The sequence below is a fragment of the Sylvia atricapilla genome, chromosome Z, assembly GCF_009819655.1.
Source record: "Sylvia atricapilla isolate bSylAtr1 chromosome Z, bSylAtr1.pri, whole genome shotgun sequence".
Classification (NCBI taxonomy): Eukaryota; Metazoa; Chordata; class Aves; order Passeriformes; family Sylviidae; genus Sylvia; species Sylvia atricapilla.
This window is the reverse complement of record NC_089174.1, coordinates 84,876,760-84,890,723: the sequence shown is the minus strand read 5'-3', so window position 1 is coordinate 84,890,723 and position 13,964 is coordinate 84,876,760. Positions and strand designations below refer to the sequence as shown.

Genomic DNA, 13,964 nt, shown 5'->3' with positions numbered 1-13,964 from the left:
CAGTGGCATTGCATATATAATGGCACAAGCATGAAACATATTTAGAGGCAGACAGTCAAATCTCAGTGTGTCTCGTGCTCTGATTTTAGGTCTGAGATGCTATACATAACCAGACCAACCATAAATCTGATATGACAGAAGGGGCAATGATATGGGACAGTTGGCAAGTTCAAAGATAAACAGACTTCTGTCTAGCAGCATTTGCTCATGTAACTGTGACCTCAGCTGAAGATGTATCTACCTGAGAAAGCTCTAGTAGATCCACTTTGTCCCCATCTAGCCCTAAATGCTGCTTCCCTCTTTGCAATAATGCCCAAATTCTGGTATCTCTTACTCTTTTTTTTTTTTTTTTTTTTTTTTTTTTTTTTTTTTTTTTTTTTTTACTACTAAATGGGTACTGTGGTATCAACTTTACATGAACAGAGAAATTACAGGCTTTCTCCACAATGAAAGTGCAAAATTGTAGGGCAAGGAGAAAATATTGCAAGGGACAGACTGTGGCTTTTCATGTACCACAGTTTACAAGAGAGGACCTAAAGTCTCACTCTCCATTAGACTCTGTCTATAGCCCACATCTATCCGTAAGTGCTAAACTGTACCTACAGCCTCAATACTAACATTTTCTCTTCAAGCTGCTTGAAGTAGCCCTTCAGCTACAATGGGGACATGGGGACCCTACTCACTACAGATTTTTCTACTGAGACCACAACCCCACAGCTTCAGCATGGCCAGGGAACACACTCCAGACATCCTGCAGGCTGCTGTCCCTTCCCACTCCATCACACAGCATCCCTCAGAAACAGCCAGCATGTGTACACAATTTTTTTTCTACCTCCTCCCTAAGCCATGGACCACCTTTTGTGAGGCTTTCAACACTTATTCCAGGGGTGAGGAGGTTTCTCTGCTCCAGCCTCCAAAGCCACCATATGTCCACACCACAGCCTATGGCCTGCAAGCCTGCACACTCTGGCAGGAGGGAGGCAGGATACCACAGCAGCAAAAACCTGCCAGTCCCCCCACCACGTGCCATATGGCCTCTTGTTGGTGAGCATGCAGAATCACCCATCCGTGCTAACACTTTGATTTGGAGCTGGCATGAACCAGCTGGAGACCATCTGGCAGCAGCTGCAGCAGAGCATGATGGAGCCAGTGTTGCTGGGTATCTTCATACTCTTCCTGCTCAGCAGCTCATAGAGGAAGACTTGTCAGCTTGTCAGGCAAGTGTCACTCAGCCTCTGCATTGCATGCAGCCAAAAACATTCTGCTACGTGTGGACACCTGCAGGGAACTTACCCACCCAAAGGAGGGGACCACAAGTTTGGGCAATGCACTTGTCCCTCACAGGGGATGTTCCTCTCTGCAGCCTAGTCAAACCAACATTAAAATAACCCGTTCCTAATGCTCTGGGACTTTGTAATTTAATCCGAGTAATTGAAATCAGCATAGAGTTCATATAACCTGTCTTCCTCCTTCTCAGTGAGAGAGTGAACTAACACTTGAATTAATTATTCACAGCATCTTCTCATGCTCACACTCCCCATCTTTTTCAAACAGATAATGGCAACAGAGTCCAGTGCAGACAAAAGCATAGCGATCAACTTACTGAACAGAAACTTTTCTCCTTAGGAAGCCAGAACTCCCTGAATTACATCTCTCCCCTGAAAATTCTGATCCAAAGCCCTGCATCTGGCATGAGGCACACACAGCACTGCTGTGCCACAGGGTGCCAGGAAGCAGAGGTGCTGACAAGCTGCTGGGACGTGTGTGGTGTGACTGCCATGTGCCACTGAGGCTGGCAGTGCTGACTCTCATTCCCGCCAGTCACACATCCAAATAAACTCGGCCTTCATTCACACTGTCTGTCAGCCAAAACTGTGTCTCAGCGCTGACATGAGCTGAGACAATAACAAACAAGGGGCCATCTATATCTTACAACACGTGTCAAGTTAGAATCAAATCTGTAATTCCCCAAATGGTGTATGGATCTGAAACACTCACCCTGTTATAACCCTGAGATGGTGGACTGAGTCCACCATAATCTGCAAAAACTACACCTTTCCATGGAGATCCATAAAGATAGTGCCTTTTAGTTGACCTCTTATTAGAGAGCAGAATGTTAATAAAGAAATAGCAAAATAAGGTATGTTTTTTATCAGTCACCATATGAGCAGACAAATAGATGGCAGTGCACAACAAACCAAATTCTGATAGAAAAAGCAATGCAAGAACTTAAGCTCACAGCAGGACTGTCACTGAAACAATGCATCTACAATGTGATTCATGTGTTTCTTCACAGAAAGCAAGTTCCCAAGCAGGAAACTATGTAGTGTAAATGAAACTAAAACTAATTCAGATCTCAGTAACAAAAGAATGGCTTTCATATTCATTTATATTATTATCTCGAGAGCAGAATGAGCTGCTGCACAATTATCAATGCCCTCCTGAAGCCATACCATAAAGGGGTCACTTTAGCAGAGAATCCCTTTCTTTGTTCCAGTTATTCCCATCCACATGGCCCTTCCCCAGAAAGCTAGGCCATACTTTGAGCTCTCCCTAGCTCCAGTACCCACAGATTTCTGATAAAACACACAGCCACAGCAAGCACGTCAATACAGAGCTTAAAAGGACATCCATCTACCTTCTTGCAAGAACTGCAAAACAGAAAATACACAACGTTTTTATACCTGTCCCCCTTTTCCCTCATTCCATGCATAATCTAAAAGACAGCAGCTGAATCTGGGACTATCCCAGTCAGATAAAAAGGAAAATTTTTTAAGATTTAGGTTTTGGGTTTTTTTTGGTCTAAGCAGAACTTAAGGGTCCCTTGTGCAGCCACTGTAACTTCCTTACAAAGTCTAAAAATAACCCTTTTTAGCAATATAGCTAATGTTTTACTGATTAAAAATCTTGAGAAAAGTTATTATAGGAAAGGACTCTTAAAACGGGTGTTTTCTAGCTTTTTTCTTAAGATATGCTGAATTACCTTTTCCCCACCTTACTTATTTGGAGGAGCTGCTTATTTTTACTGCTTCGTCACCAAGGATCTATGTACCTCATTTGGGACTAATCAGCCCTAATTTTATCTGCTCCCATTCCTTGGAGCAACAGGTCCACTGCCTAAAAGCAAGCAATGGGAATTGTTACACTTTTTTATATTTTACTGCAAGGGAAGGCAATAGACAACCAAAACCATTATAAAGCATCACCACATGACAGGATTAAAGACCTTTGCAAGTTCTCTTCCTACTTTTAATTTCTTAAGTTTCTAAAGCTGTTTAATCACCATATGAGGAAATACTATTGTTTACTTTTTGCTCTTCTCTGCTGTACTGAATGACCTTTTCTTTCCCCCTCTCCTTGATACAATAGCAAAAGCAAGCACAGAGGTTACAACTGAATGACTGTAGATATATATATTGCTAATTATTAATCCATGTTTTGCCCTTTGTTTCTGATAATGTACATCCAGTATCAAAATGTGGCCAAGAAAATGAACAGAATGAAGGCTGTGTGCTGATGTGAGCCTGCAGTGAAGTTTCAAAAGCTGAAAACATGTAAATAGGCAAAATTTTCCTTAGGTAAACAGGTAATTTTCCATTCCCTACATCTAAATGCCATCACATATCTTGTATATACATGCTTACACAAATATTCCTTTGCCATTAAGCAATAGGGTAAATAAAAGATTGAAGATATTAGATTGCACAGTATTTAGAAATATTCTGTATTTCCCATTCATAAAAGCATTTCCTCTTTCAGGGAGGAAGGCTGCCATCAAGGTGGGAAGCTGTCTGCAATCATTTAAGCTGGGGAAGCACCTTGTTGAGAAGAACATGATCTGATTTTCAAGGACTACACAAGTGCAGGCACAAAAACTGCTTTTGTTTACCTCTACCAGAACAGAACTGGCAGTACAAAATACTTGCTTGTAAACTGGACACCAATATTTCCAACACAGTATATCTGCTTCACCAGAAAAAATGCAAAGTGAAAAGAGAAGAAACAGACAAATTATGTGGAAGACAAACCTAAAGACGTGAAATTAACACTATGTGAATTATCATTTCAAAAATATGATTTAAGAAGCAGACTATATCTATGCAATGGAGTATGACAATTCAAATGCTTTAATGTTTGCTATATATCAATTATTTTATAGCACATTCATAATTGGGAGAAGAAATACGAATGCAAATGAAAATTCTTTTGAGTTATCTGAGGACCATTAGTATGCTTCTCGCCTGGTGCCATCACACTGAAAAATAATTGCTATGAAACTAGAACTTTTCAAAGAAAATGCTAGCTACTTGATATGTCACAATGGAGTTCTTAAAGGCTGAAAACCAGCATTAGTTTCCTTATAAATGTAGCTAAATTCATCACATCATAGCTCAGGCGCATGAGCCTTTGAGGGCACATAAACAAGCACTATTTTCATCAGCAACTGTCAAGTAAGGCACATTCTTTAAGGGCCAATTTTTAAAAAGCTAAATGGCACTTAAACAACAAAACTCCTATGGAAACTTGTTCAGTTTACATTGTCTCCACTCCCACCCGAATTAGGAAAGCAAATGTTAAACACGGATGTGTCTAAAATTAGGTCAAGCCTTACTGGGCAACATGCACCTCACAAATTGATGTGCCACATCACACCAACTTCCAGACTGTGAACTATGCCTGCATCTCAGAGTGAATAAAGAAGTGGAGAGTTGCAGATTTTATCCTCAACTGAGGTCTTGTAGCTGCAGCATAGGATCTCAAACCTTTGCATGTATCTCTCTGTTTGCTTAACACAAACTAACTCTCAGCTGATTTTAAGAGAATTGTGATGTTTGTTTATTGGTGCATAAATCACACATCAGCAGTTGCTCTAAAATAATGAATGGTAGCTATGATTGCTGCCAAAATTTGTGGGTTTTGTTGTTGCTGTAAATAAATACATGGAAGGCTTAACATACTGCGATGTAACATAACAAAATCAAGATTATCTTATTGTATTGTAACTCAGATACCAGAATACATTATTGAAAAGATGTGATAGAAATAGGAAGGGTTAACTTAGTGGTGGACACTGTAGCACAAAAAGTAGACTGCAGATTTTCAGTGGTATTTGTCCTTCATTTTCCTTAGGGAGCTCATTGCAGGACTTGGAGAAGCAGAAAAGGACTTTCAAAGCTTACTTGGAGAACTGCTGATAATCAAATTGCAGCATGGGCTAACAGAGCTGCAAGATACGTGAACATCCCTCTCTGTTTGCTCCCAGCTGCAGAGGAAGGAGTAGCATAAAGAACAGCTGAAACAAATTTCTTAGCATCACCATTTAACAGCAAGGTCTCTTGGTCTATGACTAATGAGATTTTTGTCTCAGGTAGGAGTTGGCCTCTCACACAAGAGCTATAGAGACGAATCAAGGTTTTCAAGGTGCCTCCCACCATCATCTCCCCATCAGCTCAGTGGCACCCACAAACACCCTGCTCTTCATGATGTTTACCTCTCTGCTGAGAGCCTGAGGCAGCTGGCCTTGCTGCAGGACAGGCACATAAACCCTGGCTCCATGCATAAGGTGACCTACAGCTGCTGTGGTGGTGCTCCCTTTATGGCTGTGTATTTTGGAGCTGGGCAGCTTTTAGCTTATACAGAAATAAACACAGCTCTGTGTGTGCGTGTGTGTGTGTGTGTGTGTGTGTGAGAACACCACTCCATCTCCTCCCCTCCTGAAAGATTTTACACGCTCTGCTCAAAAAAAGCTGCAGAAACAAACATTCCCAAAAGTGCCAAATTAACAGGGCAATGCGGGAAGGCAAAACCTGAACAGGTATAATGTTTGGCATCAGCAGCTCTTTGCTCAGAAACCAAAAAGCAGTAAAGGTTAAAAAAAAAAAAAAAAAAAAGAAAAAGAAAAAGAAAAAGAAAAAGAAAAAGAAAAAGAAAAAAGCTTTTAAAAAATCCACTTTCATTTTATTGGCTTGGCAGCAGTGAACAGTGGCAGAAAGAATGCAACTGTGAAGAGAACATTTCGTTCTTTCTCAGCAGCACACAGGTTTTTGAGGCAAGGTGGGACAGAACAGCAGAAATCACTCCCTACACTCTCTAGACCTGTGAAGACACCAGCCCCTCCCATGAGACTAGTGTGTATTTACATTGCTGCAGTAACAAAAAAGCATTCAAAGCAACAATGATGAAAACACATTTTTAAAAAACCTTCAGGAATCACTGCTACTCTATGTGTATGAATATTATCTCTAAATATAAATTTCATCTTATTAAAAAGTGTTGATAAGTACTGCAAGATAGAGTTGACTCATGATGGAGACAAGTGCTGTCTAAAGAGGCAATTAATTTCTACCTGTGAACAACTTTAAAGGCATTAATTCTAGAAAAATAACTATTGCAGACTGAGTTTTGTATTTAGTTGAAATTCGATGTTGCTCCATTTGCCTGTTTCTGAAGGGAGGCAGAATAAAAAAGTCAGAGACAACAGGCAGCTCCAAGATACCTGGACAGTCCTTCAGAAACACTATAAGTTTCACCCATTCATCACACAGAGCAAAGCACTGTGCACACACATTATCATTCATGAACAGATTCTTGAGCTCTTCTCCCTGCAGCACCGAGGAGCACTGGTCCTGCCAATATGAACTGCTGCTGCTGAGGGAGCTGGGGTTGTTCAGCCTGGAGAAAAGGAGACTCAGGGGTGACCTTGTCACTCTCTACAATCCTCTGAAAGGTGTCTGTGCTCAGCTGGGATTGGGCTCTTTCTCCAAGCAGCAGCTGACAGAACGAGAGGACACGGTCTTCAGCTGCCCCAAGGGAAATACAGGTTGAATATTAGGGAAAAGTTTTTACAGAAAGGATGATAAAGTACTAGAATGATCTGCCTGGGGAGGTGGTGGAGTCACCATCCCTGGATGTGTTTAAAGAAAGGCTGGATGTGGCACTGGGTGCCATGGTTTAGTTGAGGTGTTAGGGCTGGGTTGGACTCTGTGATCTTGGAGGTCTCTTCTGACCTGGTGGTTCTTTCATTCTGTGAACAGAGCTCACCCTAACAAAATCCAGTTGGGCTGTTGAACACCATCCTTTCCCCAAAAATGAGACACGCTCTCCACAATGCAACTGCAACCTTGTGTGGTATCGCCGAGTGGCAGCTGCACAGCTTTATTCTGTATATAAAGAAACCTGGAAAAATCTGACTCCAAGGAAAAATAGCACTTTGTGAGTCCAGGACATCCCCTTGGATGACCTGAGACCCGAGGAAGGGAATTTGAGCCCTGGACAGGGGGGCGTGGAGCTGGTCCAGGGGGCTCGGAGACCTTGGCACAGAGCCCAGGAAAACACACCAGGTTTGATTTTAGTCCATGGGAGAGGCTTCTGACACAGAGAGAGGAACTGCAAACCACCGGGATGTGAAAACAGTAGTTTTGCACAGTAGAAGATACAAAATCCAGTAGTTTTAGAGTTTATAGAATAGAGTTAAATGGGGACAAGATGGTGGAATTTGGGTGGTACCTCATGTACTTCTCCTTCTTCCTCATCTTCCATCTTTTGGGGTGGTGATGGCACAAAGTAGTTAGAGTGGGTTGGGTCAAAGTAGAAATGGCACTTTTAGTGTGGGCACCAGGCATTGGTACAAAATAGTAAATAACCAACACATAGTTATCTGTATAAATGTTAGGGGACATCCCATCTGTGGGGCAGTCTCCTCGTGTCCCAGCTGCTGTCTGGACCTCGGCTGGGAGCAGAGAAAATTCTGAGATATCAAATAATAAACATCATGAGAAACCTGAAAACAAACCTTGAGGACTCTGCTTTTTTATACCAACACGACTTGGGGATTTTAGAGGGCCAAGGACTTTAAACCACCTAAATCTCGGGTGAGGAAACCTCCCCCAAGAGCACCTCAGAGTGAGATTTCAGAATACCAAGACAGATTGTTTAAGAATAAAAGTTGGTTTTCACAAGAACAGAAGTTATTCCAATGCACCCCAACGGTGATCACATTTTTAAAAAAATTAGGTTTTTTTCTTTTTAAACAAAGCTTCACAGTTCCAAATAATTACTTCATTTAAAAGCTTACCATGTTGCCCTCTTCAGCATCCAAACAGTGATTAATGATAGTAAAAATTAACTCTTAATTCAAACCACGTCAGTTAAAACCTATTTGTGGGACACTGTAAAGCAATTACTTTTTAAAATTTTCAGCTCTGGTATCAAGGCATGTGGTTTCTGCTCCCAATCAGGTGGAACCTACACAGTTCATTCCCAAATTTGTGAAATCATGAGTGGGCATAGCAGTGTATACCTCTACATAGCAACCACTAAAAGAAGATGGAGGGCCAATAAACATTTTACTATCATCCCTCAGGGCCAGCTGTGTTTTGCACCAGCTCATAGTTACAGCATGGGTGGAAATTTGCATTAATGAAAAGTAGGAGGAATAAAAGATAAACATATCTCCCAGTGAATGTGTTTTAATTATTTCCTGCCAACTCTCTCACACCAACCTCTAATCCCAGATGAGATTATTTATTAATTTTATTTATTTACTGTCTATTCTTTATGTCCTAATCACTCCTGTTCTTGATCTTGCCAGATCTGTTGATTAAATGACTGTTACTTATGTATATTACAAAATCAAAATGCATCACAATGACTTCTGGCACCCTGGCGCTGGTTTTAGCAAACTTTTGTCAGAAAACTTCTGAGTCTCTCTATATAAGGTATCAACAGAGAAAAACCTCTGCTCTTGCCAGGACTGTAGCTCCTGCCCCCATACTGCAGGTGCTGCAGCAGACTGCTAATATTCCCAACCAACGCAATTCAAAGGAGAACGGGGTAGGGAGATACATTGCAAGCCAAGAGATAGACTTGTTTTTGCCAGGAACATCTTCTATGTGAGTATGGAAACTAATCAGCTAACAGCAACATTTAATGGAACAGCAAGGACCCTGTCTGATTTTCAAAAACTACACTTTAACACTCCTAAAAGCCTCTGATTTTCAACCCAAATGCCAAGATCTGTAAGCCTCTCAAGATGCAGGGAGCAAGTTTCACAGGAGATGGTGGCTGTTCTCACACAGCTTGTGGTCTGCACCCTGCCAGTCTGAGTGCCTTGCCTTTGCTCCTGCAGGATGGTTAAGATCTCACCTCAGGGCCATTCAGAGAGTGAAAACAGCAGCAAAAGCACCCACAAGGAGACACTGCCAATTCAGTAATTGAGCAGTTTATTTTCCAGACCAGCCTGCAGCACTGGGACCTGCTGAGGGCAGCATGCATATGCCCCAAACCAAATCCTGGGCTGCCCCATCCTGCCCTCCAGACCTTTAGCTTCAGTCCAGGGGATACGGGGAGCTGATAAACTGAAAGCTAACAGCAAACACAGTGTATTATTATTCCCCTCTATTTTTCAGAATGTCAGAGGTAACATTAACAATAGGCAAGCACAGGATGCACAACCACCCAACTTTCCCAGGCATCTGTGGTAAAAATGTGAAAGCAGAGAGCCATGCCAACTGATAAGCAGCTGTTTCAGTAAATTCACAGCAGAGCTGAGCCCAGCTTCAGAGCGGTTGCTGTGAGCTCCCACGAGAACCCTGTGGCTGACCTCATACATACAGGTCTGTTTCTTGGTGTGTAGCTCTGGTTTAATTGCCCAGAAATTGACTGAATGATTGAACTTCATTAAGCGAAATCAGAATTTTCAGATAAAATTTCTCCCAAATAGAGAAGTCAACGTTGTAAACTCTAACTTTGCTACTAACTTCCTAAGCTTGATCAACCTCACTGGCCAGAGCAAACAAAATTCAAAGTAACAACCCACTTTTCAGCTGCAGATGCCTCTAGCATTTTGTACGGTGTGACCATTTTCCATTAAGTAGCCCAAGACTCACCACATATAATAAGAAGGTACATCTATTTTTTGCTCTGCCTGGAAAATACAAGTTTTTCAGCACAACTTAAACTATTGAGGGTAGAACTGGCTAAGGCCAGTGTAAAACCTGGCAGTAATATCAATCTTATTTACTGACAAATGGTAAATAATCAAAGGATAAAAGGACCAAAAATCTCATTTGCCAGCTTATTATGTCTACTTCTTCAAGAAACTATATGTTCCTCTCAGTTCAAACTAATTCAAACAGTATGTAATCAAGACAACTTTCTAAAACACTGTGCTGAGAACAGTGTGCAGAGTTTTCTTTGCAATAACCCAATCTTTTCCTTCCTATCAGTGAGATACAGCTGCACAAATCAAGCTTCCTTTTGCCCCTAGTGAAGGCACAGACATTTAACAATTGTTCCTGTCAACAAATTCCTCTTCTCTTACTCACAGAAATATACTTGACTTCAAGCACATCCAGCCCAGTGGTTACAGTATAATATAAACCAGTTATTACTCAATTTTCTGTAACTTTTATATTTATAGCATGTATGCATTCCTATTTATCTTTGGTAGACCACAGTTTTCCTTGGCACTGCTAGCTCACTTTTAAGTCATTTGTAACTCCCAGCTGGAAGGAGAGGTTGAATTTTCTATTTGTTTGTTTGTTTAGTACCACAGTGTGAAATACAAAGCAATAATTCTTAATAAGCACCCTTGGGGAAATGGTCATCCAGAAATATTCCCCTATACTGCATCTATATACCAGTGCAAATAATGTCCTGGTAGAGGAGATAATGAAAGAGAAACAAAATATAAAGTACGTGTATTTTTCTTTTTGCTAAAAACAATGAGAGGAGAAAAAGTAATACACACCAGTTTTGTTACCCTTGTCACCCTTTTTTGTTACCCCTAAATACAAGACAGGCAGAGAAAACAGATGATTTGTATGAGGTGAAAATTGAAGCATTTTTTCTGCCTTTTTTTTCCCCCCCCCAGACTTGGACATGTGTAGTTTATGTACCAAACCAGCTGCATTCTATTTACCCAGAATACCTTTCCTAAATTTTGCATGAAACTTGTCACTGCTCGTCCATTTCAGAAGGACAGCTGGACACTTATGTATGTGTACACTAATCTGACCACATAATACGTTGTGGCACTAACCTCTTTATCTATTTCAAAATGAGATAAGGCTAGAGGTTGGTTTTTTCTGTACTTATGAAGAATCCTAGACATTCTGAATGAACTGTGCCCTTGTTTAAACTACAACATTAATTAGTTTAACAGCTAAGCAAAAAGTGACATTATTTAAATGGCTGGAAGTCCAATTTTATTAGTAGAATGAAGGATGGCAACTTTCAGCATGGCTGTGAATTGTGGCAGAAGCACATTTAGGAGGGGAGCTAAAGCAGGGGTGAGAAATCAAGCAGGTACCAGCAGAAACACCAACTCTCTGCCCAGCAGAACCATCAGAAAGGTTAGCTGAGGTTAGCTTCTTCAGCAAGAGCCTAATCTTTGTCTATGTTTTCAGCTGTCTTGTATTTAGAAGAGGGCCCCTTTTCAACCACAAAGCTCCCCTGGAGCAGCAAGATAAAGAGTTTCATGTCCAAGCAGTAATTGTTTTACACAGTCCTCTAGCTTTGCTGCTCAGGCAAAGCAGAACAGTTGCATAAGAAATTCCTTTTTAACATCTGGGCTCCTTTTTTGTCTCCCTACAGTTATACTTTAACTCACTGTCTAGCAGGACACAGCTGTGACAGAGCACCAGCATTCTGCAAATTTTCATTCAAGGCACTGAGATACAGACTGCCCCTCAGCAGTGGCCTTAGGATCGTTTAGAGAGGGCAAGTAAATGCCACTAAATTTGTTCTCTCTGCTTGAAAGAAATGTAATCTGCATCTGAGTTATCTAATTTCCTACAGCACAGGGCAATTTCTGCCTAAGAAACTTTATATTAACAAGCTTAATAAACAATAGGGAAAAAACAGTGGACAACAGAGAATAATTACTCACTCCAATAGCATACATTTGTGGACAAACTCTGAGTTGTATTCATGTTAAGGAATAATGCAGTGTGTTAACTAGCAGATATTTGAACAAGACAAGGAAAGAACATGGATCCTGCAAATACAAAAATTAAGCTTGTTAAGTTCACCATTCTGACCATTTTATTTCTAGTTAACTGACATTAAGGATTAAAACACTTTTAAATATTTAAGTATATTTAATATAAAACATTTAATTATATTTAATATATTAAAACCAGTAAGATTTCTTTTGCATTTAATACATGAAGAAGATTAATTAAATAATTTTATTTTTCCCACACCTGCTTGCTCTCTTCTCATTATTTTACAAAAAAACCGGCACACTTTTATTTGACACATACAACATTACATGTGTGCAAGCAAAGACTTATTCCTACTGTTTATTGTCTGGGCTTCTTTAATGATTATTTTATCTTTTATACTTTTATCTAATACAGATAGCACAAGCTATGGAAAGATGCTGTTACTTTAGTGTAATAGCATCTAGATATTGAATACCTCTTTGCAATTAAAAGTTTCATAATTCTCTCCTAACAACATAATTAGCTTTACCTTAAAACCTTTCTGATAATCTGTCTCAAAACACTAGTCTTAATTTCTTATTTGCATTATGTATGAGAGCTAAAGCATATACCACAAAACCCTTGGTGAAAGTACACTTTTATACATCTAAGACATATTTTTGTGGAGGTGCCTGCATGGTACATTTTCTGATGATACCTAAGGGATAAGTTGAGCAGAACCAGATAGCAATTTTCTAACCTAACTCAAAATAAAAGCAAGTGGATTTCCAATGATTATCTGGACTTTCTTTCCAGGTGAAATCCTTTCTCTCTTTGGGTAAACAGGTCTTGCTGAAGGGAAAATGTGGGACCACAAACCCCACCATCTCAGAGACTCATGCCTTGGCACAAATGGCTCAGATACTGTTTTTCCCAGTATCCAACAGGTTCCTGACCATCTACTCAGAGAAGAATTCCAGATATCATGTCTCAGCCCAGGTCTGCCCTTCAATTTCTTTCAATGAAAAGGAGCACTACTGAATTTCAATAAACGATTGCTGGTGTTCACCAGGATTCTACCCTCACACTGGCACTCAGGTATGGGGCAAAGATCCTGATTTAAAGTTTATCTACTGTGTTTAATATTTCACCTGCATAGAAGAATGCTATATTTTTTCTTAATTATAGCCTAATTTTGAAAATTTGATGAAGTGTCTTCAAGATATCTGCAACTTGATACATCTATTCATCCACTACTAACCCTTGACCAATAATGTGTCATCATACCCAATCATTTTAGCATACTTCTCAATATTTAGTAATTGTCACTCTTCACTCAGCAGTGACAAGCTCACTCCTCCTCAAGCTTATGTCTGCAGGACAGTAGCAACACACTTTTAGAAGTGTGTAAATGAACATTTAAGCCTGCAGGACCTCAGGTCTTCTGAGATGTAAGAGGAAAAACTAAAAGGAGAATAATGCAATAATTTGCAACTCTGAAAACTGGCACTTCCTACATAAGCTTTTCAAACCTGGAACACACATTTTTCCCCCCATACAAATGTGTGGTGGACAAGCAACAAAATATGATTTTGCCATCACAAGAAAGGATTTTTTATGTTGAATAGTTTCAGTCATCAATCTTACAATTTTTCTAAATAAAACAAGTTTCCCATTGAACTATCCACACTGCCATCTAGTGCAAGAAGCTGGGTTGTTGGGTTTTTCTTTTAAAAAAGGATGAAACTGCTAGTTTTAAGGGAGCAGATTTTCAGCTTGATTCTCCCATACAAAGCAGCAAAAAGAAAAGAAAATTGCAAAACACTTCTCCTGTATTTTCAACAGCCAACAAAAATTATCTTCTACTTTCATAACTGCAGACCATAATAGCCAAAGGTGTGAGATCAGCAAGAAAAAAGAGACTTGTTCACAGACCAGAATGAGAGTTTATTATTAAATCAGGTATTGGGAACAGAAGAGGTTTTTCTGCTCCCTTTTAATAAGCACATCAATTATACAGAAACCAGGGTGTGTCTG

General features: G+C 40.1%; 1 protein-coding gene across 3 annotated transcripts in view; it reads right to left on the bottom strand.

The window, feature by feature from the left end:
• The window catches only part of KANK1 (KN motif and ankyrin repeat domains 1), a 132,045-nt gene that overhangs the window by 59,576 nt on the left and 58,505 nt on the right, over positions 1–13,964 (bottom strand). The window contains exon 1 of one of the 3 annotated variants that reach the window (XM_066339542.1): positions 13,233–13,270. The exons of the other annotated variants lie outside the window; for them this stretch is intronic. The gene's annotated coding sequence lies outside the window, so the exon portion shown is untranslated. Of the gene's footprint in view, positions 1–13,232; positions 13,271–13,964 lie in introns of those variants that run through there. 3 annotated transcript variants of the gene reach the window in all.